General features: G+C 39.7%; 1 protein-coding gene across 3 annotated transcripts in view; it reads left to right on the forward strand.

The window, feature by feature from the left end:
• Window positions 1-27,521, forward strand: part of mafa (MAF bZIP transcription factor a) — a 350,756-nt gene that overhangs the window by 65,205 nt on the left and 258,030 nt on the right. Inside the window, exons 2-3 of one of the 3 annotated variants that reach the window (XR_011964234.1) lie at window positions 6,564-6,628; window positions 8,780-8,817. The exons of 1 other annotated variant lie outside the window; for it this stretch is intronic. The gene's annotated coding sequence lies outside the window, so the exon portion shown is untranslated. The remainder of the gene's footprint in view (window positions 1-6,563; window positions 6,629-8,779; window positions 8,818-27,521) is intronic. One more of the 3 variants, XR_011964233.1, reaches the window with a different exon arrangement.

A 27,521-nucleotide genomic window follows, 5' to 3' on the forward strand; every position in this document is an offset into this window, starting at 1 on the left:
TGTAGAACTGCACTCTTCCCTTTGAGTCAGAAGAAAGTATCTTATGAAGTGGGTACACAGTGTGAGCGAGCATAAAAATCTCGACTGACACTGAGTGAAGTGCTGAAGTAGTGCTGCATTATTGGACGGGGTGTCTGGAGTGAAACATGAAACTGATCCCTTTGTCTTCTCTTGGTTGAATACAAGATCCCATGGCACTATTTTGATGCAAAAGCAGGGGCTTTATCGTTAATGTTCTGGTCAATATTTATTCCCAAATAAACATCACCAAAACAGAATACTCAGTTATCATCACATTGCTGTTACTGGGTGACTGCTAGACCGAAATTGGCTGCTGTGTCTCCAACAGTGACTTCATTAATAAAATTTCTTCTCTGATTTCAAAATGCTTTGAGATGTCCTGAAGTCATGAAAGGTGCTTTATAAATGCCTGTCCTTCTGCCTTTAAATCAACATTGCAATAGATTTGGTTTCGGGTTTGGATACAAGCTTTAGAGTGAAGCCAGTACCATAAATAATGCATTTTAAATTTGGATTGGCTTTAAATTAACTTAATTGCCGCTAGGCACTTACACTTGATTTTTAAAATCTGAATCATTAATCAACAAACTCAATGCAGCCAAGTATATACAGACATCAGCAAGATGGCCTCAGGCAAGATTCTGAAACACATCTGCAATAATTTTGTTTTGCTGTAATTACTCATCCCAGTTGTGAACAATGATCATCTTTGTTGCAATTCTATTCTGCAAAGTGTGTTTGATGTCTAAGGCTGAGTACTTATTTTATTCCAGTAGTTAGATTGTTCAATCATTATTGATGAATTAATTTGAAAGCATCAGAAGAGTCCACATTCAGAGAAAATGATGTGGGAATGTAATGATAGACTGCTGAATAACTAACAAGTTCCTAACCCCAGGCTTGACTGGCATCAGCACTTCAGGTGTTCCTGCTCACAGTGAAGAGAGTTAAGTCACTGATAGGATTTTGCACTCACCTAATGAACAATAATAATCAACAATGCTTTTGATGGACGGGACAGGACCAGCATTAAGAATATCCAGAAGCAAATATAGAACGTAGACCAGCCCACCTAAGGAGGACATCATAAACATAGGCACAAAACAAAGAACTGCAGATGCTGGAAATCTGCTGCAGAAATAGCTGGGGAAACTCAACAGGTGTGGCAGCATCTATAGAGAGAAAGCAGAGTTAACATATCAGGTCCTATCAGAACCTGTTTTTGTATTTATTTTATAAACATAGGGATTAAATTCAGATCCCGGGGAAAGAGCAAAAAATGAAATACTGCAGAAATGTTCCATGAAATGTCACAATGCACATTATTAAAACCTATCTAGTGCATGCCCTGTGCAATGTAATCTGTATGCCTCTGTCTAAGTCTTTTTGATCTGTACATCCTTGCTTACTATGATTTTCCTGTACTGCTCATAAACAAAGCTTTTCACTGTACTTGGTTACAGGTGACAATACATTAATCAATCATAAATCACAAAATGTGTACAGCTGAAATCTATTGAGGATTCCCAATAACCACTTCAAATTAATTCCCAATTATACTTAGTAGGCATATCAGGACAGGATCAGAAATTTCACATTCATGTTGGTTGTGAACAAAGCGTAAGTATGATGGAGAAAAAACAGCACCAGGTAAACCACTTCATCAAGGTTCACTGGATGGTACAGCCTGAATACACACCAACCCCACCCTTCACACAATTTCTATACAAGAAAGGAGATAAGAGTCAATTTTGGAAACAGCTGGGAAATTACTCCCTGACCTTTTGAGGTATTCAAGCAACTTACAGAAGATCTGTAACTGCAACTATAAGATCATAAGATGTAGGAGCAGAAGCATGCTATTCAGCCCATTGAGTATAATTCATTATTCAGTGAGGTCTTGGCTGACCTGATAATCATCAACTCCACTTTCCTGCCTTTTCTCCATAACCCTTGACTCACTTATTAATTAAAAATCTGTTAAGAATAACGTGATAACAGTAGGTCCAGTAAAGATATCTATATTGTGTAATTCGAGTGATCTTTCATTCAGTAGCCCGGCAAAACTGATGAAGTGAGAACAGTGCTCACTCTGTCCAAAAAGGGCTTATGCCCGAAATGTTGATTCTTCTGCTCCTCAGATGCTGCCTGACCTGCTGTACTTTTCCAGCGCCACACTCTCGATCCTGATCTCCAGTATCTGCAGTCCTCACTTTCTCTGGTCTTTCATTCAGTCTATTTATCCAGACCCTGTTTGAAGCACTCTAGTGAATCCACACTGACTACTTGTGTTGACAAATTAGTTCCACAGGTCAACAATTCTCTCTGAAAAAAAGTGCTCTTATCTGGCCTAATTGCATGTTTTTCTAAATTCATTCAATATCCCAGGGCACATCCTTTCCAGTTTTCTGAAGATCACTAATATTATTCCTTTTAAAATCCAAGTTAGAATCTTGTAGTTCCTTAAATTTGCCTTGATGATCAAGGGCTGTTATACCAGGTATGAGGCAATTGATTTCTCCCAGTTACTTTCTTTTAGGGTGTTGTTATTGAAAATCTTACAAAGATATCAAAAATGGGCACACATGTAACTATGCACATATGCACTGAGGTAATGGCAAAGTTATGTTATTGCTGGACTATTAGTCCAGAGACCCAGGTAATAATCTGGGGTATGGTTCAAATCCTGTCATGGTAGATGGTGGAATATGAATCTAATAAAAAATCTGGAAATAAGAGTCTAATGATGACCATTGTTGTTTGTTGAGGGAAAATCCATTTAGTTCACTAATATGTCTTTTAGAGAAGGAAATCTGTCTTCCATTCCTGATTAAGGGTTTTTGCCCAAAACATTGATTTTCCTGCTCCTGGGATGCTGCCTGATCTGCTGTGCTTTTCTAGTACCACTCAAGTCTTGATTCTCATTTCCAGCATCTGCAGTATCCACTTTCGCCTTGCCAATCTGTCTTCCATGCCTGGTCTGGCGTAAATGTGATTCCAGACACACATCAATGTGATGAGCTGCCCATGGGCAAAAAATACAAGCCAGGGATGCCCAGATCCCATGAATGAGTGAAATAAAAGTTAAGCATTGTTCTTCAGAATACAAGAATTAAGTGTGAGTGGTCCATATACACCTCTTTCCTTTTCCAATAGCATCATGACCCTATTCACAAACCTTAACGATCATGTCATCTAATCCAGGCCGGCCCATGGTGCCTCCTTCTTGCCATTTCCTTCCCATTCCCTCCACCAATAACTAAGTTTAAATTAGGACTAATATGTAATATTGCATTCATGGTGGACAAGCATATATTTCCTGTCTTTCTTTCCTAGCTTTCTATAAACATTATTGTTGAACAATACTTCGGAATTCCATTACTTGCAGCTGAGGCTGACTTCACCATAATTTCTGCTGCTGGAAATTAAACCCTTCTTCCTAGTTGCATGTTACAAACAAGTTGGCCATTGGTCGGAAGTCCTATCAATTCTTGATATGGTCCTTCAAAATTGCTAAAAATCTCCAGGCAGTTTAGTCAGGAACATCACAATATAGCCCTTAATCTGCATTTAACCTGTTCAGAGATGTTCTTACAAACTCCTGGAGCATGTGGGTTTGAACCTAGACATCCTGTCTCAGAGGTAGGGACAATGCTACTGTGCCCCAAACATAGGCAGAATTAAAGCAGGATTAATGCTAACATTTCCTTGTCGGGGGTATATCTCTTAAAGGATTTTCACTCATGCTCAATCAGGTAATCCATGAGTAGTCTTAAGGCAATTTCCTGGTGTGTAAATGATTCCTCAATGTCACATCCTTTACCTATTCTATCAAGCAAAATAAAGTCGCCACAATTGGCTGACTTCAATGGCAGGCTTAAGTGCGTGTAGTTGCAAGAAGCATGCAACACGTGATCTGCAAAACCACCTGAAAATGCTGTCCAGCAGCACTTACAATGAAAACGAGAGGTCTTTCTCCCCAGGTTCAAGAACCCATACTTCAGAATTTAGCCTAAGTTAGTTCAATGCAGTTTTGAGTATGATCGCTACAGTGAGGAATTCCATGGGACAGTGAAAAGTATATGACATCTTAAACATGAGTCCGAATCCCATTCTAGTGGAGTGCAACTCCGTCAGGGGTGCTGCCTTTCAGTTGAAGCATTTAATAATGCCAAACAAGATGAGTTGGTCAAGCATTGCGTGATCAACCAGAATTAACAGTTTTAAGTTTAGACAACAAAGGACTAAAAGATCAAATGGATATCTAGTTTCTCAAAAACACTTTAAATACCAGCATTCCTCTTATCTGATTTGAATCATGCAATGATTTATTCAATACAGTTATTTTTATATCTGGTTTTGTGTTTACAAATTGAAGTCTATACTTGAGAAGTAATCTGGTATCACCATCATTTCACTTTATATTCATGTTGCTTTTATCGCTCACACCTCCAACACCAACAAGGGAAAACAGATTAGACTTGAGGATCACGAAAAGCAGAAATGTTTCAAATTGATTTTAAAAAACCATCATCCAATTCAGTATATACTGGACTGTCTCTTCACTGAGTTGTTTTTTGGAAGATCAACACTGACGCTACATTCAAGTAAAATCCCATTTTTCTCTTTTCATTCTTGCACATTGTCTGAATCCTAGAAAAATATTTTGGGAGCATTTTGAGAATTTCGAGAAAATAGTAGTTGGTGAGGAACATATGAAAGTAGTTCTCAAGGGTGAGATTCATAAATTCAGGAACTTAACTCCATATTAACATGATGCAGTTGGACAAATGCACAATCGTGTGTTAGGTAAGATTTGCCAAGTCAAATAGTTGATGGTGCTCAGTCCCATGTGTTAACAAAAGGTGATTTGTCGCACTGCTGATTTATTACTATATATAGAACACAGCACCTTGCAGAGATTGTGAAAATCTAAATATAGGTTTATTCTCTGAGGTATAGCCTCAAACGTAAATGTTTTACAAATCTGTTGAATGTCCTGGGAAGGTTTGCAACACTACAATCCATAAACCAATGTCTGAATAAAAGTTTAGAGTTTGCTTTTGTGAGTGGCAGAGGTTTCAATTTTCTTCAATCCTCTTAACTTGAACTGGAGGCTGGTAGATGAGATATGGGCTACTCAGTAATTGGTGACAATCTTTAATATGTTAATATAAACAGCAGGTTTTGAAAAGGCAGTGACCCACTGAAGCCCAAATCTCAACCAATGTTCATTGCAAATGCACTTTCCAGTTAGGGAGCCAGTAGATAGAGATCAAGGGTATGGATTTTAGTTGTTATACCTGTCTTCATCCTGGCCATGAATCAGCATTAATACAGCATTTTCTTGTTGCAAACCCATAATTGTTGTTCTCTCTTTTTCACTCACATTTCAATATTAATACCATTGCTAACTTAAAGGTTGGATATGATTCTACCAAGGCCACAATCAAAATAGATGCAAGAAGATATTGCAAGGGAAAACCTTTCAAAAAGGAAGTTACTTTCTTGATCTAACCTCCTACTTGAATGCTCCATCTGCCTCACCTGTAGCAACAAGGATGAGATCAGGTCATGTAATCATCGGCATGAATTCACCATCACCTCCACAAAGGCAATTAAAGATAGACAACCTGCCATCCATGAATGAATTTTTGAAATTCTCAACTACTCAATGGCAATATGAATGTAAAAGAGTAGGACATGAGAGCTAGAGTAGGCCATACAGCTTTTCAAGCTGCAACATCATTCAATAGTTCATGGCTTGTCTTGTCCATCCCCATATCACTTGATTTCTCCTGAATCCAAATCTCAGCATTGACTAGATTGAATGGTTGAGCAATTAAAGTTACCTGGAGTGAAGAATTGTGAAAATTCATAGCCATCTGAGAGGAGAAATGCCTCTTTAGCTCAGTCTTAAATGATTGCTCTCTTAGCCTGAGATTATTCTCCTCAAATTCTCCAGCCAACAGAAAAACCCTTTTCCTTTTAGTATCTATAGGGTCAGGTTTCCATAGAACCCAAGACTAGATATAAATTGAAAGCACCAATGAACATTTACTTCATGAAAATTGCAGAATTTGAAGGGTACAGGCACACAGAACGAAAACAAAATGGAAGGCTGAGAATTGCCATAATTTACTGTGAGAGGAGGACTGGTTTTATTCCTAATATATGCAGCTAGATTTTAGAAATCATTAGTCAAGACTTTAAAATCCCCATTTTGGTATAACATGCACAAGTTAGGGTTGCCAACCCTCCAGGACTTTGATATTAATCTCCTGGACACTGTTACAAGCAACCCATGAAAAAAATCACAGGGGCTTTGAACACATCAGTTTTTTTTTCACTTGGTAAAAAACGTTGTTGTAAATAGGGGATGAAACTGCCTCACTCAGAAAGGCAGTCAAAGATTGGGGGGGGAGCGGGGTTATGTCACGGAACTTCCAGGAATATGTCCAACCAGAGTTGGCAACCCTAGATCAGTTTTGTGTGACGTCAGCAGTTTCCCTGCTAATACCCCCTGTTTTGTGCGTCCACAGGGAGCTATGACGATCATTACCTGGGACTGGCATCCCAGGCACATCCCAATCAGCGGCAAGTACAGGTAACCTGCGGATTTTTATACATGTTGTCTCATGTATCATTGTTTTTCAAAACTTTTCAAACATGAATTGATATGTGTGTCTCCCTCTTGGTCTCAGTATGCCAATGTGACAGAACAGACTCTGGTGTACTTAAAGAGCCCAAAAGGAAGCCCACATCCTGCAGTTTACCATTGCCCAATCCGCTAGTTTTCACCGAAGTCACAAAGTGCGCCTTTTCTTTTGAGTGAACAGGTGGCACTAGTCTCCCACTGCCATCAACATGACTTTTGTTTTCACTTGGTGCAAGAAATCAGGCCACAGATTTGATGCATGTCAACAAAACACATTCTGCCACAGAGTGATAGGATTCAGGCTCACACCCACCAATTCCCCATCTGGCAAATTCTCAATTTCAGCCAGGCCCTCAAGGGGACAAGGTATTAATCAGACTGTAGACAGTTCCTATTGTGAGAACAGATTGTGCATAGCACGTGGAACCCAAGAAAGGAGGAAAGAGGAAAAAAAATCTGAAATGATACACTTAAGGAATGTTCTGGTTATTAAACAGGTCATTTGCAACTTTAAAGACTGCTGTAGGTGACTAAATCAAACTGGTTCAGATGGCAGTTTAGCACTCGAGGGTGAAGTTTAGGAATTTTTATGCAACCAACTCTCGCTGGTGTTACAGTTTTGACAGTACTTTTCTGCCATTGTTTTGTTCATATCTACTATCACAACTGTCAATGTTTAATTACCTATTTATTAATCCCCACTTCTACTGAGCTGCAAAGTTTCACTATCTCGCTTCATGTCACCTCACAAGAACAAAAACTTTATACTGTAGCTCAACAATGACAATAATATAGGAGCTGTTCATAGGAAAGGAAGGCTTTGACAGATAAATCGTACTCTATTTTTAAGTTCTTTGTAAATATCTCATAAAGACAGAGACACATAAATGTCCAAGCATTTGAGATGGAATACAGCTGGAGGAAGCTTGTATGGTGCATTCACATCAAAACTGACCATTTGCACTCAATGACCTATTTCTGTGTTGAAAATGCAATTGTAGGTAACACAGATAGACTGTCTGTGACACAAATGGAACAATAATTCTGTATTAAGAAATGACAGTTGAGAAATTACTTTTGGTGGTATTTGTGCCTGCAGAGTTCATCACCTGTAATTTTGGCTGAAATCTTAACCTATTTAACATAAATAGAAGAAAACATACAATGGACAAAAGAGTGCCCTACAAAATGTATTGAGTGCATGTCCTCAAATGGCAGCATATAAATATCCAGATTTGTGCTTTAATATACATAGACATTCTTGTATATCTCACGGCATAAAGCATTGCATGAATACTTCAGGTATGTTGTTGGACTGATGGTTTGACTGGGACTGTTGATATTAATCAATACTAGCATTTGACAAGTAGCATTTGTATAACAGCTTTAACATAGTCAACCGAAAGCACCTCACAGAGGTATGAAAAGCGATTAATTTGACAATGATGTAGCTTTTAAGATTTCCCTTAAAGGAAGAGTGGAAGGTAAAGTGGAGTTTAAGGAGTGTTTTACAGAATATGGAACTTGGCTGGCTTAAGGTACAACAACCAGGAGTAGAAGAAGGAGGAACGTGGCATTTGCATACTTAGTAATGTTAGTTGAGCGATAAATAATAGCTAGGATCTTGACTCTTAAACAGACTGGAATCAGAGCAATGGGAACTCCAGGGGATCATTGGGCTAATGTGGGTACAGAGACCATAAGGCAAAGATCATAAAGGGACTTGAGCATGAGGAGGACAGCTTTATATTTAGACTTTTGTTACTGAGAAACAGAGTATGTCAGAAAGCAAGAGAGCGATGAGCAAGCAGTGTTTGGTGTGGAGGAAGCTCCTTTACGTTTCACAAGAAGGGGAATTCCCAAACAATATTCAAATGTCCTAATGTCCACCTCAACATGTCTTTTAAAGACCTTAAATGTGCATATTTTAATCATAGTTTCAATGAATTAATGGTTTAATGAAAATCACCAAGCAACAAAGGGAAAAGATGATCTTCCCTGTTGCATTTTATCAGGACTCAAAGTCCAGTTCTCAGTGCTTACGTTGATCACAAAACTACATTGATTTTTTGATAAAATGTTTCTTTAAACCAATTGCAGAACCTTCAGAAAGTTAACTGGACACCTCAAGCATACCTGTGAGTATTTTTAAAAATTAATTTTGATCAATACCAAATTTTTCTTCCCACTGTATATTGAAAATCAATTAAATATTTCTTCAAATCCAATCTCATTAAAGGCTCCTCCATTATCATGTTCTTGTAATTTCAGGAGAAAGGTGCTAGCTGAGAAAGTTTTCTTTCATGAAATCCTTAAACTAGCTTCCAGTTCTCTAAGTTACACTTGTCTACTACCTGAGGCTATCTGACATTTTACAACACACTAATTAGACATCAGGATTCGTTTGGCACTTCAAAGTACTTTGCTGTGGAACATTAGGATGTAGCCTATGTTCTTAATTCCCTGCAGAGTCATATTGCAAATGAAAGCCTAGGGGTTTTCTCTGAGCAAAGCCACAGTCACTTCCAAACTAAGTCCAGAAAGGCAGGGTCACGGGATCGGATCAGTTGTAGGTCAGAAGAGTGACTCATGAAAAGCAAAATTTATTTTAAAAATTAGGTAAGTGGATATGCATTGTGAATTTTGCTCATTTGGCGATGCGCTTCCCACTGAGTTACAGTTTGAGGGTTCAAGATCTGGAATTGAATATGAAGCACGCAGCATATTCTGACAGATCGATTCAACACTGAATAAAAGTTGCACTGGATTAGTGGTGCTGGAAGAGCACAGCAGTTCAGGCAGCATCCAGGTAGCTTCTGCTGGTTTCCAACATCTGCAGTCATTGTTTTTACCTAAAAGTTGCACTGTCAGACCAATACAAGATAAGACTTATTTGCTTGTTTGCTGTAATGAATTAAAAGGGTGCTGAAAATCCCATGGGAAAATTTGGTGCACAACAGGGATTCCTCCCAGTGCTATTCTAACAAAATTACATGCTTCCAAAATTAAATGGCGTTTGTGTTATCATGTGCACAAAATGGCTACAGCAATGACTGTGTTCAAAGTAGTTGATTGTGTGGGAAGTGTTTCAGAATGTTTCTCAGAGACATAATAAAGCATATTATTATTGCAAGTCCTCCTTTCTTGATTAAGTTAAGGGGATGATTGTCTACTGAGCATTTCAGTATTATATCACGATTTGAAAAGCTCAAATGAATCCTTACCTTCAAATGAGCTATTTCCTTATTCCCTCCCATTTTTCACACTGAAAATGGCTGTGAAACCTTGAGTCTGCAATCAGTCCAATTACTTCTCTTGAAATATGAATTTTCCCTTCCCCCACTATACGACACCAAAGAAAGAATGAACCTCTACTTAAAGCTCAGGACGTGCCAAAGTGTTTCATTGCCAATGAATGGCTTTTGAAATCTAGTCACTGTAGTGAAAGGAATAAAAAGAAAGACTTTAATTTGTACAGCATTTTCACTGCCTCAGGACTGTTTAGCAATAAGACAAAGACTAGACAGTCAATGAATTGTTTCTGAAGTGTAGTCATTGTTTTAATCATAAAACACAGTGGCCAACTTACACACAAACAGCAATGTTATAATGAGCAGATAATCTGTTTTAGCAATGTTGGCTGTATGGAATATGCACACAGCAAACTCCAACTAACTGTGCATCAGAGAAGTGCATGGACATCGGCATTAATTGTCCATTATTCATAACTATAGGCAAATGTAGCCTTCACTTTCTTTCTGATGAGAGAGTTTTGAGCAGGACGTTAATAGTTTTAATGGACATATCACTTGTCTCCCTCTTTGCAATTGCTGCAAACTTTATTCTATTCGTGCAGGGACATTATCATCTGAATTTTGATTACCTGGACTTAAAAAAACTGATTGTCTCCTTAAAGCTATATTTTGGACCTGTGTATAAAGTTATTAACATGTTTTGAATTATTTTGAGCCCTTCATGGTATTTTAAACATATGAACTATTTGCATTTTAAATAAAGTCTGGCAAATGTAACTCAATTCACTAATTCAAGTTGCAGTATGTCATTGCTGGTTTACTTGTCCAAATCCATAACATTTAATTAACATAATTGGAAACCACTAAAGTCAATTACACAATGTACACCATTATAATAATGTACACCAAACATTATCTGGTGCTGTGCCTACATTGTTTTAACTGCCAATACCTGATGTACCACCATGACCACAGGTTCAGGTCAAATAGCAAATTCTCAACAAACCACACCTGACAACCACATTTAAAGACACTGACCACAGTATTCAGCAACGAAGAAATCAAATCATGCATGACCTTTGTGCAGCATCCCTACACATACACATTGGAAATCGTAAAAACCTTTTTGAAAGAAAACTAAGAGACCCCCCCCCCAACTGAAAAAAGTTATATTTTAATTAATCCACATGCTATTAATCTATTTGTTTACAAAAGTAAGTATACTATCCTTTTTTTTGAGATGATTTGCCAATCTAATCAGGCCTCACTGAAAACTTGTCATTATGCCCCTGCATTATCTGAAACAGTCAATAAATGAAAATGTAAAAGAGAATTGGGTGTCACAAAAGCTGAATCTGTATCATCCATTTTACACTCTTGTGCAAAAGTAAAATTCTCATTTTCTTTTGTTAATTTTGTAATAGCCCTTTTAATTAAGTACTCTTTTAGCAAATTAATCGAAATCAAATTGATGAAGGATATTGGTTTACTGCCCTTTACATTTTATATATGAAGGACAGGGCATTCTTCAAGATTGAATCTTGTGTAGAGAATGAACCTAACTCTGCTGTATGCTGTTTATAAAACCCGGTTGGTCCACAACTTTTCAATCATTAGGGTGACAGGAGAGAAAGATACTTCTATCTTGGTTGTCATTGCTGGCAAGACCAATATCTGTGGCTCATCCCTATCTGCGAATGAGAAGGTGATGGTCAAGTCACGTTCTCAAACTGCTTCAGTCCACCCACCCTTATCACTACTGGGAAAATGAAGGAATGGCAAATAGTTCCATGTTGTTCTGTGAGTTGTTAACCTAACAGGTGAATGTACTTCCTCACTTTATTAAATAACCCAGTGACACAGTTGGTGAACTCTCCAGCAATATCTCACATGTTAGGGATCTTGGCAGCAAAATGGGTTTCATGCAACCATCCATACATTAGGTCGAGATATTGACCAGCTTAAATCCAATGGAAAACCTTTCTAGACTTTATTCGCAGATGCATTGGGTAGATTTCACATAAAGTATATTTACGCACATTGTGTGGCATTTTTAGAATCAGACAGAAGTTTGTAAGTTCGCAATCATTTTCTGATTGGAGCACCTTATAGGGATGGGGCAGTATCAATGTAAAGGGAAAAATTCAAACACACATGCTTTTTGCACTGTTATTGGTAAGATTCCACTACCTTGCTGACATGTCTAAAACAATAATATTCAATTTAACTTCATAAATATGGCCAAACTTGGTGTGGTGTAATGTTGCTTTCTCCCTTAATGGTGTTCCTATTGTAAGGGTGCAAGGTGAATCTTTAATCGCCAGTCACAATCCATAAGAACATAATAACGAGGAGAAGGAGTAGGCCATCCAGCCCCTTAAGCCTGTTCCACCATTCAACAAGGTCATGGCTTAAGTCACCAAATGCCTAAGTTTGTTTGATAGAAGTTGATCTCAGCTGTTGATAAAAGATGAATGGTTGTAGATGGAAGGCTAAAATTCAGCAAAATACTCTTATTTCTGAATGCAATCCAGCAAATCCTAAAGGAAAGGTCATGTGTGTGAATGTCAAAGGAAGAACCATTACGATTAAATGTGATACCTCCATAGTTGAATAGCTGGAATATCTTATCAAGGTTTGCACACAAAGATTGTCCACCACCAGAGAGATGCTGTCTAGCTGTTGGTCTTTGTGTGACGGTAGTCCTGTGTGAATTAGTTCTTTAAGCAGAAGAGGAGGAAAATTGGGATAAGAATTAAATACCAGCAAATAAAGATATAAAACTAAAATTTGTTGGGATAAAAGATCAAACTTGCAAGTTAAAAAAAACTTGGCTCAAAAACTACCTAATGCCAAAGTGGCCAAGAGAGTAGGGGTCTTTTGTGAAAGGCAAAAGTGTGTAATTGCCCAAAATAACAGAATAATGGACACGCATGAGCACTGTCCCATGCAGAGGAAGGTCTGGAGCTGAATTTGTCCTTTGTTCCATCGAACGGGCTTGTCCTTCAAAGCACCAGCCTGCCTGTAATTTTACCAAGAACTGCTGCAGCAGCTTCTCTGCATCGACAGTAAACATAAAATAACAATAATTGGCTGTCTTCTTGGCCCGTTCCCAAAATAAAAGAACAATGCCACAAATTAAAACATAGCGGAGAATTGATAAGCATGAGGTCATATAATTGAGAGTCAGGGTGCATTGGAAAAGACGTGACCATCTGGTGAATGCTTTATATTCATGCCAATGTGCTCTCGAACCACCCCACCTCTACAATCTAAGAAAGGAAGAGGTTACACTCCTATACTGCCCTCATTTGAATTTGGTGATTTTTAAAAAAATTATATATAATATACACAACATACAGTGGAAATTTTTAATATTGTTGTTTTATTTCTCCCTGTGCCGTTGGGTCAATGGTTTCTGTCTTGAGTCCCAAACTCTCAGCAGTCTTTTGACATCCTGCCTGGAACAGTAACAGCTATGATGTAACTAGATTGCCTTTTGTTTGGATGCAATGCGCTAATTCTGAATTCCGCCTTTAAATCAGCTGACTTTGCAAAAGTCAAGAAAAACTTCAGTTTGCATTTGCCTGAAAGAAAAGAGATAATATGTACACAGTTTGCAATTAGCTCAGTGTATAAAGGGTTAAGTCCATTTATCCGAGACACCCAGAGTCATTCTGGTTTGTGTTGAAAAGGAAAGGGGAGGAATTACCTATTTTCCACAGCAGTGATGGAGTTAATACTGGATTACTTTACTCCTGTGCTTCTATCCTGCGAAGCTTCCAACTATTCAACACCAGCATGTAGCCGAATTTGGATATTTGGCGTCCAAGTGTGTGGCAGCTTGAGGGGGAGGGGTAGGGGTCAGAGCTTTCAAGAAATGAATGTAGCACATAACACGCTTCAAGAGTGAAGGTCTGCACAAGTCATTGCTTAATGAGGACCCTCCAGGGGAGAGTGAGTGAGGGAGGGAGGGAGAGAATGCCAAGGCACAAGAATTCACAGGGGATATCAGACCTTGAACTTCTAACAATAGCAACAAATAGAGTTCAACCTCAGGCTGCGTCGACCTCAAAGTGTCCTAGGGCTAGGGCAAAATGATACAGATGGAGATACAGATAAGCTCTTGTGAGAATAGGAAAATGTTACAAGGATTGTAACATGTTAATTTTTTTTTCTTAAAATATTGTAACATGAATGCATTCTTTCTCAGAACTTGTCCTCTATCATTCATTCCATGGCTTTCTACAAAAGACTTTTGTTAGGCAAGGTTTTACGAGCGATGGAATTAAGTCAGGCTACAGTCCAGCCGCTGCCTACTGAATAATGGAATAGGATCAAGGGGCTGAGTGGCTAGTGCCTATATTCTGATCCACAGTTGATTTAAACATAAACTTGATGGTTCCTAAGCACTGTTGTCAGATTTATCTTGCCTTCTTTCTTACTTGCTCCCACTTTATCAAAGTCCAGAGTGATGGACATGTCCCTCACCAAAGCTGTTTAGATAATCCTGTTTACCATTTTTGAAACAAACAACATTTTCAATGACAAAATCAGAAATTGCTAGAAAAGCTCAGCAGGTCTGACAGCATCTGTGCAGACAAACCGGGCATTGGGTGGCATGGTGGCTGAGTGGTTCGCTGCCTCACAGGACTAGGGACCTGGGTTTGATTTCTGCCTCGGGCAGGAGTTTGGAGTTTGCACAATCTCCCTGTGTCTATGTGAGTTTCCTCCCACAATCCAAAGGTGTGCAGGTAGGTGAATTGGCCGTGCTAAATTGCCCATAGAGTTAGCTGCATTAGTCAGGGGTAAATATAGTGTGGGGGAATGGGTCTGGGTGAGTTACTCTTTGGGAGGGTCAGTGTAGACTTGTTGGGCAAAATGGCCTCTTTCTATACTGAAGGGAATCTAATCTAAATCAGAATTATCACTTTAGGTCCAGTGATTCTTCACAACATTTTTAGTGATAATGGCTGAAGGGGAAAATACTTTCAAGTATTATGTGTTCTTCACAATTGGTTTAAAAACATGCAATAAAGAATGCAAGACAAATTGCACACAGGGTTCTACACATTTCGCAGATATTATCTCACTTCCTAACCATAATATTCTGTGTCTATTTCAAGCCCAATGCATTCCATTATATCAGAGTTCAATAAACAAAAATTACCTTACCTCTATGTCCTTCAGGTAACGAAACTCTGCCAGTGGAAATAGTTGCTACTTTATCTCTTCTTCTGAAGCAGTTCCTCAGAATTAGATTACTTACAGTGTGGAAACAGGCCCTTCGGCCCAACAAGTCCACGCCGAAGCGCAACCCACCCAGACCTTCACCTAACTACGGAAATTTAGCCTGGCCAATTTACCTAACCTGCACATTTTTGGACCGTGGGAGGAAACCCACACAGAGACAGGGAGAATGTGCAAACTCAACACAGAGTCGCCTGAGGCGGGAATTGAACCCGGGTCTCTGGCGCTGTGAGGCAGCAGTGCTAACCACTGTTCCACCATGCCACCCACGATTGAGGGTCCAATGCTGGATCTACACACCCTGCCAGAGATGGGGGAGATGGTATTTGAAGAGGCATGGGATGTTTGGGCTTTTGCATGCTTCTTCCACTGCTTGCACTTGGTCTCCACCTGGATCTGAAGGAGATGCTCACAACGGATGGTACCTTCACACAGAAGCATAGAAAATGAAGCAGGGTTAGGCCATTTGGCCCTTCGAACCTGCTCCACCATCTAAAATGATCATGGCTGATTCTCCAACTCAATACCATCTCCCTACTTTCTCCCTCCATACTTTGACCCATTTAGCCCCAACAAAAAACATCTAAACCCCTCTTGAAAAGATTTAATGTGTTGGCCTCATCTGCTTTCTGTGGCATAGAATTCCACAGGCTCACATTTGGTGAAGAAAATTCTCCTCATCTGTCCTAATGGCTTACACTGTACCCTTTGACTGTGACGCTGGTTCTGGTCTCCCTGGTCATCCAAAATATTCTTTCTGCATTTACTCTGTTGAGTCCTGTTAGAATTTTATCAGTTTCTATCAGATGCCTCTTCATTCTTTTAAAATCCAGAGAATACAGTCCTAACTGATCCAGACTCTCTTCATACATTGTCCTCATCATCTTGGGAATCAATTTGCTAAATCTATATTGCACTTTCCCAATAGCCAGAATGTCCTTCCTCAGGTTAGGAGACCAAAACTGCACACAGTGCTCCAGATGTGGTATCATCCAAGCCCTGTACAATTGCAGTGAGACATCCCTGCTGCTTTCCTTGAATCCTTTTGCTATGAAGGCCAATATGCCATTTGCCTTCTTCATGGATGCATCTACCTCCATTTTTTTGCAATCTTGGTCAAGAGATTCCCTGAGGGGTGACTTTATCATGAGAAGCATAGATGAGGTGAATAACAAGTATTTTATTCCCCAGGGTAAGGGAGTTCAAAGCTAGAGGACTTAGGTTTAAGATGAGAGTGGAAAAATTTAAAAGGCACTTCAGGGGCAACTTTATCACACAGGGAGTGGTCTGTATATGGAATAAACTGCCAGAGGAAGTGGTAGATGAGGGTGCAGTTACAAAATTTAAAAGACATTTGGACAGATACATGAATAGAAAAGGCTCAGAGATATATGGGCCAAATGCAGGCAAATGGGATTAGTTTAGTTGGGGAAAAATGGTTGGCATGGACAAGTTGGACCGAAGAGTCTGTTTGCATGCTGTATGACTCTATGACTCTGTGAGAGTATTGCATTTTTTTCAGGGAGGCTTTAAGGTCATGCACTCAGCTCTCCTGGTGACCACTTGACATGATAGAGCTATTGAAAAACACTCATAAGTTTGAACACTTCATTCAAAGTCGCCCCTTAACCTTAAGAGAATAACCCCAATTGCTCTGCCCTTGTTATGTAATTCTAATCAGCTTTATACAGGAAGAAAGTCAAAGATAATAAGGAATGTATATAGGAACAGATCAGAATTGTATGAAAGAATGAGTTTCTCACATCACCTCTGGACAATGAATATATTTGAGGAGGCACAACATCCATTTACTAAGTGCGACTGGGGTAAAGTTGCAGTCACTGCTGGTGCCTCTGGAAAGAATAGCATTCTTGATAGAGGCAATTTTCAGTTGTAGATTTAGTGATTTGAAGAAGTACACTACCCCCATACTTCCTACCCCTCCTCAAATCTACAGGCGGCACAGTGGCTCAGTGGTTAGCAATGCTCCCTCACAGTGCCAGGGTCCCGGTTTTGATTCGCATCTTGGCTGGATGTGTGGAGTTTGCACGTTCTCCTCGTGTCAGTGTGGGTTCCTCCGGGTGCTCCAGTTTCCTCTCACAGTCACAAAGGTGTGCAGGCCAGGTGAATTGGCCATGCTAAATTGCCCATACTGTTAGATGCATTAGTCAGAGGGAAATGGGTCTGAGTGGGTTACTCCTTGGAGGGTCGGTATGGACCTGTTGGGCCAAATGGCCTGTTTCCACACAGTGGGGAATCTAATCTAATCCAAAGCCTGGAATTGACCCTTTGCAATATCATTGTTGCTGTACTGAATTTCACTGCATGTTATCTTAAGATGTATTGTACGGGTCAGAACTGAAGTGGGGTTGCATGAAAGTGCAGTTAAATGTTCAGGCATCAGCATCTTACTGCATCATTTCAAGGACATTGAAATCTGTTACAATACAAACTTTCATCAGCAAACTGATATGAATTCCAGAAACTGAGCCTGCTTGGAACTCCTCAGAAAAGTAACTGTATCCCTTCCACACATGTTCATTTACTTTTTGTTTTGTCAAATTAATACTGAGAATGAAACAGCTCTAACTAAACCAGGGGATCATTCTGGACTTTACTGCCAAGAAGATGGGGGGGAGAAAAAAGTACCTTGTCCTAGCCCCTCTACCCTTAAAACTGGGGGTTAATTTCCATAATGTATGTACTGTCAATGGGTTCAGGAATATTTTGTGAGGGATCTGTGCTGCACATTCCATCAGCGTGAGCTGCTGCTATGTGAAGCGATTCACCACTGAGACACCAGGGATGAATGACATTATCAGAACTGGCAGCCAACACAGCGTATGCACTAGAGATTGCCATCACAATCTGTTACAGCCATCAACCTTCAAGTCACACATAAACAAGATTGAATGAACAGCGCAAACCATCCGTATGACATCATGTACAAGTTTACAAGATACACTGTTCAGGTGCTGGGCTCCATCCCGAGAAAGGTTAAAGGGAGGTAGACTGGTGGGGGAGGGGTGCTGCTTTAAGCAGTACCATCTGCATTGCTGAACACTCATGCACACACACCCCGTCTATGCATACTGTTCTCTGGGCGACAGAAAAAGGCCTACTTCGTCTCTGTACTTCATTCTGAGGAATGTATTTTTTCGTAGTTTGCTCCTTACTGCTTAGCTTCCATTTTTGGATCTAAAACGGTGGGTGGGGTGGAGGGGATGGAGGGGTAGGATTTGATGTAATGCAGCTAATATAGGTAGACAGCTCTTCAAAAGCATCCCCTTAAAACAAATATAGATTATCTTGCTGACTCTTTGATAGCTTACATTCACTGAGGTGTTGTTTCAGAATCATAGTGGCATGTGGGCTAATGTTGATGGTAGATGCCAAATACAATGCCATTCATGGTGTTTTTCACTAGGCTGAAGTCAGATGTCTAGCTAAACATTGGTGAAGAAATTGTGAGACTTGAGATGGCAGCTGTTGGAAAGCAGTATCTGGGGGATCATGTATGAGGATGCTTTCTCATATATCGAAAGAGGCATGCAGCTCCCTGTCAGAGCTCCACTCTAACCGGTGGAGTCAACCTTTCATTCAGCTTTGGTCTTTGATCACGCTGCCAAGCACAGATAGAAACACATTTCCACATTTGATGGGAAATACTGCTTCCCAACATTCTTTTATAATCACTCACAAGATGCAGATGTTACTGACCACGTATTGCCTATCTCTAATTGTCCAGAGGGCAATTAAAAGCCAACCACATTGTTCTCATTCTGCAGGCAAGACCAGGCAAGGACCTTTGTTCCATGGTCAACAATAGACTCTTAATTCCAGATATTTATTACAATCATATTGATTGATTGATTGTTATCAAATGTACTGAAATACAGTGAAAAGTGTTGTTTTGTGTGCGATTTAGGCAGATTGTACGATACCCAGTGCATCAGGGTAGCACAACTGGATACAGTGTTACAGCTGCAGAGAAGGTGCAGAGAAATCAGAATTAACATTTGAGAGATCCATTTAGAAGTCTGATAACAGCAGGGAAGAAGCTGTTCTTGAATCTGTTTGCATGTGTATACAAAATTTTATATCTACTGCCCAGTGGATGAGGGTGGAAGCGAGTATAAACAAGGGGGGAGGAAGGGGGGGGTGGAGAGATGTCTTTAATTATGCTGGTTGCTTTCCCAAGGCAGTGGGGAGTGTAGATGGAGTCAATGGATGGAAAACTGGTTTGCGTGATGGACTATGCTGTTCACAGCTCTTTGCAGTTTCTTGCAGTCTTGGGAAGCATAATTGCCATACCAGGCTGTGATGGATCCAGATAGGATGCATGGTAAGATATTCCATTACTTGCCATGTTGGGCTTTGAACCCAGGTCCCCAGAACACTGTCTGGATTGATGGATTACAGTCTAGCAATAATATCACTAAGTCATCACCTGTCTTTGCTCCAGCGAGTTCGTTGTGTCTCATATACACAAACTAGATTTAATACAGGCTATTAGAATCAATAAGAGTAAATAATAGTTCTATCAGGGGACATAGATTGGAGATAATTGTTAAATGAGACAGTGGTGAGATGCTAAGATTTTGTTGATTGGCAGGAGTTTTTCAATATAGGGAGTGGACTTTAAGGAGAAACTTACAGTGAGAAGAAACGGAGAAGTGGAGGGCTTTAGGAGGGAATTTCAAAACCTAGCGCTTATACAGCTAAAGTTGCAGTTGCCAGATTTGGAAGCGAGAAGGGGCATATGAGATTGAGTCATAATCATGGAGGTGTACAGCATGGAAACAGACCCTTTGGTCCAACTCATCCATGCCGACCAGATATCCCAACCCAATCTAGTCCCACCTAACAGGACCCGGCCCATATCCCTTCAAACCCTTCCTATTCATATTCTCTCCAAATGCTTTTTAAATGTTGCAATTGCACCAGCTTCCACCAATTCCTCTGGCAGCTCATTCCATACATGGACCACCCGCTGGGTGAAAACGTTGCCCCTTAGGTCCCTTTTATATCTTTCCTCTCTCACCCTAAACCTATGCCCTCTAGTTCTGGACTCCCTCTCCCCAGGGAAAAGACTTTGTCCATTTATCCTGTCCATGCCCCTCATAATTTTGTAAATCTCTATAAGGTCACCCCTCAGCTGCTGACGCTCCAGGGAAAACAGCCCCAGCCTGTTCAGCCTCTCCCTATAGCTCAAATCCTCCAACCCTGGCAACATGCTTGTAAGTCTTTTCTGAACCCTTTCAAGTTTCACAACATCTTTCCGATAGGAAGGAGACCAGAATTACACGCAATATTCCAACAGTGGCCTAACCAATGTCCTGTACAACTACAACATGACCTCCCAACTTCTGTACTCAATACTCTGACTAATAAAGGAAAGCATACCAAATGCCTTCTTCACTATCCTATCTACCTATGACTCCACTTTCAAGGAGCTATGAACATGCATTCCAAGGTCTCTTTGTTCAGCAAAACTCCCTAGGACCTTACCATTAAGTGTATAATTCTGCTAAGGTTTGCTTTCCCAAAATGCAGCACCTCACATTTATCTGAATTTAACTCCATCTGCCACTTCTCGGCCCATTGGCCCATCTGATCAAGATCCTGTTGTAACCTGAGGTAACCTTCTTCACTGTCCACTACACCTCCAATTTTTGTGTCATCTGCAAACTTACTAACTGTACCTCTTATGCTCGCATCCAAATTATTTATGTAAATTACAAAAAGTAGAGGGCCCAGCACCAATCCTTGTGGCACTCCACTGGTCACAGGCCTCTAGTCTGAAAAACAACCCTCCACCACCACCCTCTGTCTTCTACCTTTGAGCTAGTTCGATTGGTTGGATGTTATGGCTTGAGTCTCACAGAATGGGAAGGGTCTTTATAGAGATGACTTATGTACTGTTATCTTTCACAACATATTATACAGAATAGTAATTGTGTTGGAGTGTTATATATCAGTTCCCTGTCAGAGAGTTTACAGTAGTAATTGTGTTATGAGGAGTGTTTTCTGTACTTGTGATGCATTAGCATTAGGTGAGAAAGTGTTAAAGAGTGAGTACAATGCTGGATTGTCTACCAGAGTGTGAGGGATATCTTCCAGAAACAATTTCTATTTTTGTCATTTATTGGAGAATATTACATTGAAGTGTTCTTTATAGAAATATGTGCTTACTCTGAATAGTGCAGGTTGGTTGTGAATGGCTTAATGAATGATTGAGAGTATCTGACCCAATGACTTAAATTAATCAGAGAATACCATAGCAACTGTGGACAACAACTGGACCCTAACACAACAATGTCTTTCTTTTTTAAACTGCTTGTAATTGTGTAAATATCACAATGTTGCTTTATCTTACTGCTCCAACTGGTAAACTAACTGGCTCTGCCATAAAAATAGTAGAATAATGGTACAGAATTCAGAACTAGAAGTTTTGTAGCCAGAGCCAAAACTACCTAAAGGGCCATGAATTATATTCACAAGTTAATGGAAAACTAACAGCAAATACAAAGCAGTAATGTAACTAATTTAACTAAACATTCATGTCATAAACAATATGCACAAGCAAAGCTCCCATGGTTTACAACTTCTGAGCCGAGAATGAGTAATCGCTGTCTGGCGCGTTTTACATATTGTTTTTATTTAAAGCAGCACTTGAGCCTTTTTTCTGGGTTAGTTATGGAATCAATTGTGGTTGGATTCTATATTTTGGCACTCAGTGGTGTTGGGTAATGTATTGGACAGAGGAAAATCACTAAGTAATCTGCAGATGATTACCAGCACATCTTAAACTAATATACAAAGAAACACCTTTAGTTTGAAAATGAACTATTTGCAGGGCTGTGGGGGAAAAACCAAGGAAGTGCAGCTAATTGAATCACTCGTTTTGGGAGCTGGCATTTGTAAGATGGTCCTGGATAATTGTACAATTGCAAATTTAGTTGACAATCACATCATGGTCTTGAACTAAAAAAGATCAGGATACTTCTTCCTAAGTTTGCCTAATCCTTATTATGCATATTCTTTATTAATCTGCTTTCTACCTTCTGCTGCTTTCCAGTAACATTGGCACTACCAACCTCCAGATCAAAGAAACATTTTAAAAATTCAGGTAGAGTACTATTCTTTGGTTCAAATTGAGCAGGAATAGCCATGACCTCTGGTTCTAAAACCATCTGGCTGCACTTCCTTCAGTGATGGTAACAGTCAGAGATTGACACTGGTGCAGAAAAGTGGCAGGATCATCAGTTATCAGGAAAGTTAAGGCTATTATCCATGAAACTGCCAAGAATAGAAGGGAAAGCAAGGTAAGTAGCCATAAGTAGGTGATTAAAAATGAAGTTTGGCTTCTAAACATTTGAAGGTTACAAGAAGAATGAAGTACAGAGGGAAATGAGGAGCTTATGAGTCTGGGGGCACTGAACGTTAGTGAATTATAATAGGAAATAGTATGATACATCTTAATTTGAACAAACAGTTGACTACATTTGAGTTAAAACAGCATAAGAACAATTATTTCTCAAAAAGGGAGCACTGTATTTATGGAGATGTCACCATTTCGATGGTACAATGTAGTAATGTAGTAATCTTCTCTCAGTTGGTTTCAAAGATTCTCTGTCCACTGTTTGAAGAAATGTAGTGGGCAGGGAATGTTGGGGGGGAGGGAGGGAGAGCCTCCCCAATATCCTGGCTAATATTTATCTTTCAATCAAAGTGACTAAAACAAAATGATTTCATCATTGCTATTTGTGGGCACTTCCTGACTGCAAATTAACTGCTTTATTTCTTACTTGACAAAAGTGAACGCACTTAAAGTCATAGAGTCACAGAGATGTACAGCACTGAAACAGACTCTTCAGTCCAACCTGTCCATGTTGACCAGATATTCTAAATTAATCTAGTGCCATTTGCCAGCACTTGACCCAAATTCCTCTAAACCCTTCCTATTCCTAAACCCATCCAGATGCCTTTTAAATGTTGTAATTTGTACCAGCCTCCACCACTTCCTCTGGCAGTTCATTCCATACATGCACCACCCTCTCCATGAAAAAGTTGCCCCTTAGGTCCCTTTTTAATCTTTCCCTTCTCACCCTAAGCCTATGCCCTCTCCTTCTAGACTCATAAGGCATGTTGGGACATCCTGAGATACTGAAAGCCATGATATAATTGCAAAGATTTTTTTCCTTTGTGAGTACAAAAATGTTGGGTGTATCTGGAGAGACCAAAAATATAGAAGCAGAGGTGTTGTTGCTTTAAGGAAATTCCAGGGATGTGCAGTTAGATTTTGAATGCGTCTGGATACAATGACATTTGTCCTTCTACCCACCTTGACTAAAGTGCCACCGTCTCAAGCTGCGCCTATTTGCCTGAGTCGACATGTTTTTAAATGTAAATAAATAGGACTAATTCCAGTAGGAAAGGAAATGAGCCAGGTTTGTAATCCAGCTGGAAGATTCTACTACGACCTTTACTGATCTGTCCGTAATTCTGTATATGAAACACCTCAGAACAGAAGGCAATCTTTATGTCAGATTTTTTCCCCCTTTCTTACCTCAGTTAATGTCAAGACCACTTCTCTTGACATTGTAGGGAATGGAGTAAAGTGTTATCTTTGGCTGTGATTTTACCATGAAATCTGACCACTGTCCATTACCAGATCAAGTCAAAAAGACCATTGTTTATGTGCAGCGTTGAAGAATGGTAAAGGATGTGCTAGACAGCCAACATTTGCTTCATTAGTTGAGAAATTTCAATAAACTAACATTCCAAAGAAAATATTTTAAAATTTTGAGTTCATTAATTTCTGCTCTTCAAGGGTGAAAAATTTCAATACTTGGGGAAATAGGATGCTTTTTGAGCATCTTAGCATCCTGAGGCAAATACAACACATGCAAACACAGAGTATAGCTTTCTCTTTAATTCTCTCAACAACATACCTGAATCCCAACCTTAGACAAACAAGTTGCTCCACATTTGGAAGATGATTCCTTCCCTTTTCCCTATCCAATGCAACATTGCCTTTTTGTGGTAAATTGAGAGAGATTTTGCAGTCATATCTGCCTAGACCTGCTGCTCAAACTCCATGTCACATTGAATGTCTGTAGTATCAATAGAAGGAGCTTTCATCATAGAATATGAGATCAGATTTAAGCATCAATTCCAGTATTGCTGTCTACTGTCTACTGGCTGCTGTCTAACCCACAGCAACACCCAGCCCCCTAAAACCATTCATCCACATCAGCTGCAGTTCATTTGGTAGTGCACTTTTTTCGGAGTCAGAAAGTTAGTTCATGGTCCCACGCCACACTTAATTAAGCGTCAAAACCCAGCTGACACTGCATTGCAGTGCCAAGGGAGCCCTACACGTTTAGTGGTGTTGCCTTTCAGTTGAGATGTCATACTAAGTCTTTATCTGCTCTCCAAGCTGCATGTAAGAAAAATCCTATGGTTCTATTTTCAAGAAGAGCCAAGGAGTCCTTCCCAGTGTACTGTCCAAGATGCATCCCTCAGTCAAAATCAATAAAATAGATCATCCGTCTGGAATAATATTGTGATTTGTGGGAAGCTGTTGTAGCCAAGTGGCTTGCCTTGTTTCCTTCATAAAATTGAATTCATTAGTTAGATGTAATACAGCCTGAACATGAGAAAAGCACTATATAAATGCAAGATTTCACCTTCACTCTCATCATTTTTCTCTGCCAAGGTCAATTGCTGAGGTTTGTAGATGATTCGACAGGCTACAGAAAGTAGTCCTTGTTAACTCGGTTAATTTTGGAGTTGAGGAGGTTGGCTTTTGAAGACAGACTGAGTGGACTGGGATTATATTAATTGGTATTTAGAAGAATGTGGGGGGGGGGGGATCTTATAGAAACATATAGAATTATAAAGTGAATAGACAAGAAAGAACTAGAGAGGATGTTTCCACTGGTGAGTGAAACTAGCACAAGAAGGCAAAGCCTCAAAATTAGGGCGAGCAGACTTAGGACTTCATCACCCAGAGGGTTGTGAATCTATGGAATTCCCTGCCCAGCGAAGTGGTTGAGGTTTCCTCAGGAAATGTTTTTAAAGCTAAGATAGATAATTTGTTGAACAATAAAGGAATTAAGAGTTATGATGTGAGGGTGGATAAGTGGAGCTGAGTCCATGAAAAGATCAGCCATGATCTTACTGAATGGTGGAGCAGGCTCAATGGGCCAGACGGTCTACTCCTGCTCCTAGTTCTTAGGTTCTCATGTCCTTATGACCCCATGAATGCCTGATATATCCAAGGACCACCCTCTAGCATAAGCTTTCACAATGAGCATTAACAGACATTTGAACATCAGGATTTGTGGCCAATCCTGTTCTCACCTATCATCTACATATCACAAAATCACAGAATTTCTTTGGCTGCACGATGAGACCATTTGGTCTCTAGCTTCTGCACTGGCTCTCTTGAGCACTTTGACTGAGTGTCAATCTCCGGTCTTATCCCCATAACCCTGCATGTTGATTCTATTTAAGTAACCATCCAATATCCTCTTGAATGCCTCAATTGAATCTATCTCCACCTCACTTCCAGATAGTGCATTCCAGACCCTAACCCTGACTGAGTTCACATTTGCTTCTTTTAAAACTGTGTCTTTTGGTTCTTACACATTTTGACCTCCTTTTGACCTCTGTTCAGGCACCTCATGACTTTGAACACCTCTATCAAATCCCCACATAGCTTCTCCTCTCTGAGGAAAACAGTCCCAATTTCTCCAAGCTTTCCTTATTCACAGATATATTGCAGTCACATTTACCAGATCGCAGTTAGCAAGGCTGTTGCCCCTTCCCTTTGTCTGCTCCTGAGGAGCTGAATCCAATATTTGTTCCTTTTATGACACCTCATTTAACATCAGTTTAAATGGTAAGAAATTTTCATCAAGCCTCTCGTCTTCTGAATGTCAAAGACTTGGTTCCACAGAAAGCAAAGCCTTTACTCAATTGAGCCATTGTGGATGCAGTGTTGAGGATCAATTAAACATCAAATGCATAAGGAAAAAACACAATATGCACTTAGACCATGGAGCTTCCCATAGGTCTATTACGTTCAGGATCTAAAATATCCAATTGTCGCTGAGTGAAGCCAGCTCCTAACATTACAGTTTTGGCAAAGGCTTGAGTCACTAATAACTTAGAAATTCTAGATGCAAATCATTCTTTGATTTTAAGCCTATTCAAAAAGAAGCTGTTAGCGTACTCATACACCGCACCTCTATCTTATAGAATGTCCATGGTTGCCGAAATAGGTGCCTCCTGCTGAGAAAGAAATCCTATCCATGTTAATTCTACTGCAGCCACTCACTGATTGGTTCCACATTGATGTCTGCTGAGTGGCTACTTGTTTAATGTGGATGTCCAAAATATCAGGTCTTGACACGTTAGGTATTTCTTTTTTTTTAACAAGACGTTAAAGTTATAACGGAGTTTCAAAGGAGGCTGCTTTGAAATGCCTATTATGACTCAAGTGCCGTTCTTATCCTTGTGGCTTGTAAACTTTGAGCTGAGTCATCTAACTTATCATGAAATAAATTCTAAGATTGACTTTAAAGGAAAGCAAGTGCCACTTGACCCAACAGGGTTAATACTAGTTTTTGATACAGTGCACAAATTGCTTCCTAACTCTATTTCATCTCATTCTATCTATCCTTCTATTCCTTTTTTCCTCATGTTCACATTTAGCATGAACTTGCAAAGACCAGACTGCAAGGTATTGAGTCCCACAATCAAATTGGGTAAGGAAGTTTCTCCTGAATTCTTTGGTAAATTTATGAGTGACCATCTCATATAATGTTTCTCCCTCGTTTTGGAACTCCCAAAGCAGAGCCGTCTTCCTGACGGAAATCCTATCAGATTAATTTATTAATGAAAAATCTCTGAAGCAGATAGCATGCTTTTTCAGAGCAAAGAAGGCTGATGGACAATATGAATGAGATATACAAAATTATGAGGGACTTATATACAGTTGATTGTTATAACTTTTCCCCATAGGCAAGATCAATAACAAGGTGTCATAGATTTAAGTAAAGTGGCAGGAGGCTTAGAAGGGATTTAAGGAAGAATGTTTTCTCCCAGAGGATGGTAGGTATCTGGAACACAATGACTGAACGGGTGGTAGCAAAGCAGATCATTGCAGTATTTAAGAAGTATTTCGATGATCACTTGAAGCATCATAGCATACAAAGCAATAGGCCAAATGCTGAGAAATGAGACTGGAATAATGATGATTGATGATTGGCACAGACATGATGGGCTGAAGGGCCTTTTGTCATGCTGTAAAACTCTATTAGAGC

The sequence above is a fragment of the Chiloscyllium punctatum genome, chromosome 26, assembly GCF_047496795.1.
Source record: "Chiloscyllium punctatum isolate Juve2018m chromosome 26, sChiPun1.3, whole genome shotgun sequence".
Taxonomy (NCBI): domain Eukaryota; kingdom Metazoa; phylum Chordata; class Chondrichthyes; order Orectolobiformes; family Hemiscylliidae; genus Chiloscyllium; species Chiloscyllium punctatum.